Source organism: Colobus angolensis, unplaced genomic scaffold, assembly GCF_000951035.1.
Source record: "Colobus angolensis palliatus isolate OR3802 unplaced genomic scaffold, Cang.pa_1.0 Scaffold117, whole genome shotgun sequence".
In the NCBI taxonomy this organism is placed as follows: domain Eukaryota; kingdom Metazoa; phylum Chordata; class Mammalia; order Primates; family Cercopithecidae; genus Colobus; species Colobus angolensis.
In genome coordinates, this window is record NW_012112808.1 from 4,563,187 (window position 1) to 4,570,528 (window position 7,342).

Here is a 7,342-nt window from a genome sequence, read left to right on the forward strand (position 1 = left end):
TCAGATGTATATGTAACAAACACGGTGAAACCCCATCTCTACTAAAAATACAAAAAATTAGCCAGGAGTGGTGGCACACACCTGTAGTCCCAGCTACTCGGAAGGCTGAGGCAGGAGAATCACTGGAACCTGGGAGGCGGAGGCTGCAGGGAGCAGAGATTGCGCCACTGCACTCCAGCCTGGATGGCAGAGCCAGAGGCCATCTTAAAAAAAAAAAAAAAAAACTACTTATTCTGTATCTATTTCTTAAGTAAAATGAAAAACAAAACCTCTCAAATCTGAACCCAAAACTCTTTTTATGTATTTATTTATTTTGAGACAGAGTCTCATTCTGTCACTGAGGCTGGAGTGCAGTGGCACAATCTTGGCTCACTACAACCCCTGCTTCCTGGGTTCAAGCGATTCTCTTGCCTCAGCCTCCCAAGTAGCTGGTATTACAGGCCATCACCACTGCACCCGGCTAATTTTTTGTATTTTTAGTAGAGACGGGGTTTCATCATGTTGGCTGGCTGGTCTCGAACTCCTGACCTCAGGTGATCCATCCACCTCAGCCTCCCAAAGTGCTGGGATTACAGGCGTGAGCCACCATGCCTGGCCCATAATAGTGTGTTTAAGAGATGAGTAAAGAGACAGACAACAGAGGAAACTGCCATTTCCTAGAGCAGCAGAAAAAGAGCTGGGTATCAGAATGGCTCACCAGAGAAATTTGGTTAGTGCTGGTCACCCCTTTGATAAGAGGCTGTGGGTTCACTTGCGAGCTCAGTGATTTGAAAGTTTTCAGTGTATAAAGGAAAAAAAAAAAAGAAATGAAAGCTTTATGTAGAACTAGGGGAGTCGTGCAGTGAAACAAGACTTGCAAAATAAGATTAATGAGGCAGTACAGATCAGGGTGTGATGCTGAAGAAAGTCATGGGGTTGTAGTTAGATGGTGTATAAGTCAGAGAGCCAAAACCAACAGGGCTTGTAGCTATAGGTATGGACAGGGGATTTATTAGGGGAATGGGCTCCCACATGATGGAGGCTGAGAAGTCCTACGGTCTGCTCTCTGCAGGCTGGAGAACCAAGAAAGCTGGTAGCATGGCTCAGTCCAAGTCCAAAAGCCTCAGAACCAGAGAAACTGATAGCACTCAGTCTCGGGCTGAAAGCCTGAGAATGCTGGAGGCCACTGGTGTCCCAGAGTCCAAAGGCTGGAGAAGCTGGAGTTCTGACGTCCAAGGGCGGGAGAAGAAGGTTGTTCCAGCTCCAGAAAACAGAGCAAATCCTCCTTTCCTCTGCCTTTTTGTTATCCTGGCCCTCAGCCAATGAATGGTGTCCCCTGACATTGAGTGAGGGTAGATCTTCCTTACTCAGTCCGCTGATTCAAATGCCAGTTTCTTCCTTAGACACCTCACAGACACCTCAAAATAATGCTTCACCAGCTCTCTGGGTATCATTAATCCAGTTACGCTGACACCTAAGATTGACCATTATAGGTGGTAATTCATTCCTTTACCCGACAAATATCTATTATTGAATATTCATGTCTGTCTTGTGCTAGTTTTTTGCAAAACACATGGAGTTGACAGTCTAGAGAAGGGGGCAAACAATTAATAAGTGAGAAAGTCAGTATGAAAATTACAGATTGACAGGTGCCATGAAGAAACAGAGGATCACTGAACCAGGAGGGGAACTGCAACTTTGGATTGTGTGGTCGGAGAGGGCTCTTCTGAGGGGCGACACATAACATGATACTTGATGATACTTGAAGGAGGAAAGGAAACGTGGCCAGCACTGCAGAGAGCCACAGGAAGAATATTCCAGCAGAAGGATCAGCATGTTCAAAGTCCCCAAGGTAGGAAAGAACAGCATGTTACAGGAGCTATAAGAACGCAGGGGTGGCCAGAAGGCAGTGGGGGAAAGGAAAGGAATTGCAGGCTGCAGAAGTGGGCGGGGGAGCCAGGTGATGTCAAACTCAATATGCCATGGTAAGGAGTTTAGATTTTACCCTAAGATGGAAAGGCAAGGATAAGCAGGGGAATAAAGCCATTCCATTGCCTTTTAAGAAGATCAGGGCTGAGTGCAGTGGCTCTCACCGGTAATCCGAGCACTTTGGGAGGCCAATGCAGGAGATCATTTCAGCCCAGGAGTTTGAGGCCAGCCTGGGCAACATAGTGAGACCTCCACCTCTATTTTTATTTTATTTTATCTTTTCTATTTTATTTTATTTATTTTGAGATGGAATTTTGCTCTTGTCTCCCAGGCTGGAATCCAGTGGCGCCACCTCGGCTCACTGCAACATCTGCCTCCCAGGTTCAAGTGATTCTCCTGCCTCAGCCTCCTGAGTAGCTGGGATTACAGGTGCACGCCAACGCTGCCATGCCTGGCTAATTTTTGTATTTTTAATAGAGATGGGGTTTTACCAGGCTGGTCTTGAATTCCTAACCTCAGGTGATCCACCTGCCTTGGCCTCCCAAAGTGCTGGGATTACAGGCAGGAGCCACTGTACCTGGCCTAATTTAATTAAAATTATTAGAAAGAAGGGAGGAGGAGGAGGAGGAGGAGAAGTTTAAGGAGAAGGAGAAGGAGATCAGCATTGTGTGGAGAGCAGAATGCAGGAGGCAAGCGCTGAAGCAGAGCCTGGCTGGACTATTATAGACAGAGCTATTATAATAGGAGTCAGCACACTGGCTCATCCACCAAATCCGGCCTGCTGCTTGATACAGTCTTTATACAGTCTGTTAGCAAAGAGTTGTTTTTACATTTCTAAATGGTTGAAAAAAATTAAGAGTAGAATCTTTTATGGCATATATAATTTTTATAAAATTATAAAGATTTGAATTCCAGTGTCTGTAAGTCAAGGTTTCCTGGAACACAGCATCACCCATTTGCTTTTGTCTCTGGCTGCTTTCCTTCTGTAGCGGCAGGGTTAAGTAGGTAACAGAAGCTGTGTGGCCCTCAAAGCCTCAAGTACTTACCATCTGCACTTCTATAGAGTAAGTCTGCTGACTCTCAGACTAGATGAGAGAAGAGGTAGGCTGGCCTAGAGAAATGGCAGAGGAGGTGCTCGGAAGGAAGATTCGAGATGTATTTTGGGAGCCTTGCCTGAGGGTTTGGATGAGAAGAGCGAGGAAGACGTATAAATGGAAGGTAAGTTGTAGGTTTGGGGCATGCGTGTTATTTGCTGACATGGGAAAGGCTGGAGGGAGAACAATCCAGATCCAACCCCAGCTCTTCTCCTCACTAACACTGTCAGCTAGCTTTGCTGTGCAATAAACCACCTAGCCTGGGCAACATGGCAAGACTCGCTTCTAGAAAAAACAGAAAAAAACAAAACAAAACAAACTAGCTGGGTGTGGTGGCACATGCCTGTGGTCCCAGCTACTTGGGAGGCTGAGGTGGGAGGATCGCTTAAGCCTGGGAGATAGAGGTTGCAGTGAATCATGTTTGTGCCACCGCATTCCAGTCTGGGTGACAGAGTGAGACCTTGTCTCAAAAACAAGTAAATAAAAATCACCCCCAAATTCAGTGGTTTACAACTTATTTCTCACAATTCTGAGGTCAAGCTGGGCATTTCTGGTCTGTGTGGGCTCAGCTGGGGCTAGATGATTTAGGATGTCATCACTTAGATGTCTGAGGGTTGGCCTGGTGTCAGCTGGGGCCATGGAGATGCCTGGGCCTGGTGACTCTCATCCTCCAGAGGGCTAACCTGGGCTCGCGTCCACATAGCAGTAGCAGAAGGGTTCCGGACAGCAGCAGAACAAGCCCCAGCGCACAGCACTTCACAAGCCTCAGCTTGGGCCATGCTTACTAATGTCTCCTTTGCCAAAGCAGGTCACATGGCCAAGGCAAGAGTCAAAGGATGGAGAAATAAATTCCACCTCTCGCAGAAAGGAGCCAAAAACTCACATGGCAAAGGGCTGTGGAACAGGAAAGGGAACAATGGGACCATTTTTACAACCCACCATGCTAACGGCATGACCCAGGCAAGTTACCTAAAGCTTTCGAGCCTCAGTGTCCTCATCTGTAAATGGGTAAAATAGTAACTACTTCATAGGGTTTTCATAAGGACTAGAAGTAGCTGGCACATAACATAGTAGTGGCTGTTTTATTGTTATCATCATAATGAAAAAGTTCAGTCCCTATTGGGCACTGAAACTCTCATTTCCTAAACTCCAGTCACTGCTGTGCCACAAAAAAAAACTTTGCTTTTTCCATATCTAAGGATCACTTAAGACTATTAAACAGGTTCACCTTTTTTTTTTTTTTTTTTTTTTTGAGACAGGGTCTCGCTGTGTTGCCAGGCTGGAGTGCAGTCGCACGATCTCGCCTCACTGCAACCTCCACCTCCCAGTTTCAAGCAACTCTCCTGCCTCAGCCTCCTGAGTAGCTGGGACTACAGGTGCCCACCACCACGCCCTGCTAATTTTTTTGTATTTCTAATAGAGACAGGATTTCACCATGTTGGCCAGAATGGTCTCAATCTCCTGACCTCATGATCCACCTGCCTCAGCCTCCCAAAGTGCTGGGATTACAGGTGTGAGCCACTGTGCCCAGCCCCACTCTTTTTATTTAAATAAATTAATTTCAGGCTGGGCGCGGTGGCTCACGCCTGTAATCCCAGCACTTTGGGAGGCCGAGGTGGGCAGATCACCTGAGGTCGGGAGCCCAAGACCAGCCTGACCAACATGGAGAAACCTTGTCTCTACTGAAAACACAAAATAGGCTGGGCGCGGTGGCTCACGCCTGTAATCCCAGCACTTTGGGAGGCCGAGGCGGGCAGATCACCTGAGGTCGGGAGCCCAAGACCAGCCTGACCAACATGGAGAAACCTTGTCTCTACTGAAAACACAAAATTAGCCGGGAGTGGTGGCACATACCTGTAATCTCAGCTACTCGGGAGGCTGAGGCAGGAGAATTGCTTGAACCTGGGAGGTGGAGGTTGCAATGGGCTGAGATAGCACCATTGCACTCCAGCCTGGGTAACAAAAGTGAAACTATCTCAAAAAAAAAGAAAAAAAGAAATTAATTTCAAAAGGAAGCATGTTAACTACTACAATGGGAAGTGACTATCACCTGCCCTAAATAGAAGGCAATAAATAAATTTATTTATTGTAAAATAAATACAATAAACACAAAGCAGTGGCCAAGCATGATGGCTCACACTTATAATCCCAGCACGTTGGGAGCCCAAGGCAAGTGAATCACTTGAGCTCAGGAGGCTGAGACCAGCCTGAGCAACATGGGGAAACACTGTCTCTCCAAAAAAACAAAACAAAACAAAAAACCGGCTGGGCACGGTGGCTCACACCTGTAATCCCAGCACTTTGGGAGGCCGAGGCAGGTGGATCACCTGAGGTCAAAATTTCGAGACCAGCCTGGCCAACATGGTGAAACTCTGTCTCTACTAGAAATACAAAAATCAGCCAGGTGTGGTGGCATACGCTTGTAATCCCAGCTACTCCGGAGGCTGAGGCAGGAGAATCATTTGAATCCAGGAGGTGGAGGTCGCAGTGAGCCGAGATCACGCCATCACACTCCACCTTGGGTAATGGAGCAAGACTCCGTCTCAAAAACAAGCAAACAAACAAACAAACAAAGCTAGGTGCAGTGGCTCAACTGTAATCCCAGCAATTTGGGAGGCTGAGGTGGGTGGATCACTTGACATCAGGAGTTTCAGACCAGCCTGGTCAACATGGTCTCCACTAAAAATACAAAAATTAGTCGGGCATGGTGGCACATGCCTGTAATCCCAGCTACTTGGGAGGCTGAGGTACAAGTATTGCTTGAACCCAGGAGGTGGAGGTTGCAGTGAGCAAAGATCGCGCCACTGCATTCCAGCCCGGGCAACAGAGCGAGACTCTGTTTCAAAAACAACAACAAACCGGGGCTATTAATTCTAACCACTTCTGCTTTACAAAAGCAGAATCTGAGGGCTGCTCTCTCTTTTATAAAAAGAAGATATCCAAGCAAAAAGCCGGTGGCAAAAGCTGTATGATCTACAGAGATTTTCTTCCAAATATAATCAGAAATATGGAAAATGGATACACTTTTCACAGTGTACGCTGGTGTTATTTAGAGCAGCACAGCGCAGTACATAAAATGTTTTCAAGTCATTTAGGAAACACTGAGGCTAGACCAGAAACAAGAGGGAGAAAATTGCCTGTTTAACAACTTTCCCCTTCATGAAGCTCGAGACACGTATAGGACATGGGGCAAAGGCCTGGTGTGGCTCAGGGACTTTCCACCTCCTAGCTGTGTAACGGTGAACTCACCTGTTGACATTTGGAGGCCTGGGGATTCTCAAGAAAAATGAAGTTAATGACAGCTTGCCTGCCTCACAGGGTCCCTGTAAGAACCAATTGTGAGCCACATGTCATAAGGCCTTATAGTCTGTAAAATGCTGAATAAATAGAGCAGATTGTAAGGCTATTCCAAGGCTAGGCACGAAGAGGTGAGCTGTGAGGAACCAGCTAATGAGCTGGTTAATAGGCACCAGCTCATTAACCAGGGGAACAAATGGCAATGTGATGGCATCCTCCCCCATCCATGGGGACCTCTAAAATCAAGGAGCCAGCCGAGAGATGAGAGGACTGGTGGCCTCTCCAACTGCCTTCCAGCTCCAGGACCTCCAGCTTGTCACCAGGATGACCAGGCAGGCCTCACTCCCTGCATGGCAGCTCAGGTGTCACCCCAGGACATGGAATTGATGGAGAGACCTCTGCCCCTTCCTTTGGTAGGTTCCTTTGCTGAATGCTCAAGAAACAGCTCCCTGGTTAGGAATTCCAAGAACTTCTAACTGACAGGGAGTCCCAGCTGTCCCATCATGGAAGGCAGCCACCATATGTGTGGAGAGACTGTGAACTGTGAACTACACTTACGTAACCCTGAACTCAAGTCTGGCTCGCAAGACCCAGCTCATGTTCCCTGCGCTGTGAAGCTTCCCAGGAATGCTCCGTGGTTGTTCTGCCTCCTGTTGCATTTGACACGGGCCTCTGCCAAGGTATTCACCATATCTGCTTTCGTATCCATCTCCCCACTAGACAATGGGCAAGCCTCCAACTTTTTTATTATCATTATTATTATTATTTTATTTTTTTGAGACAGTGTCTTGCTCTGTTGCCCAGGCTGTAGTGCAATGGCGCCAACATGGCTCACTGCAGTATTGAACTCCTGGATGCTAGTGATCCTCCCAGCTCAGCCTCCCATGTAGCTGGGACTGTAGGCATGTGCTACTATGCCTGGCTGATTTCAACATTTTTTGTAGAGACAGGGGTCTTGCAATGTTGCCCAGGCTGGTCTCGAACTTTTGACCTCAAATGATCCACTCGACTCAGCCTTCCAAAGTGTTAGGATTACATGCATG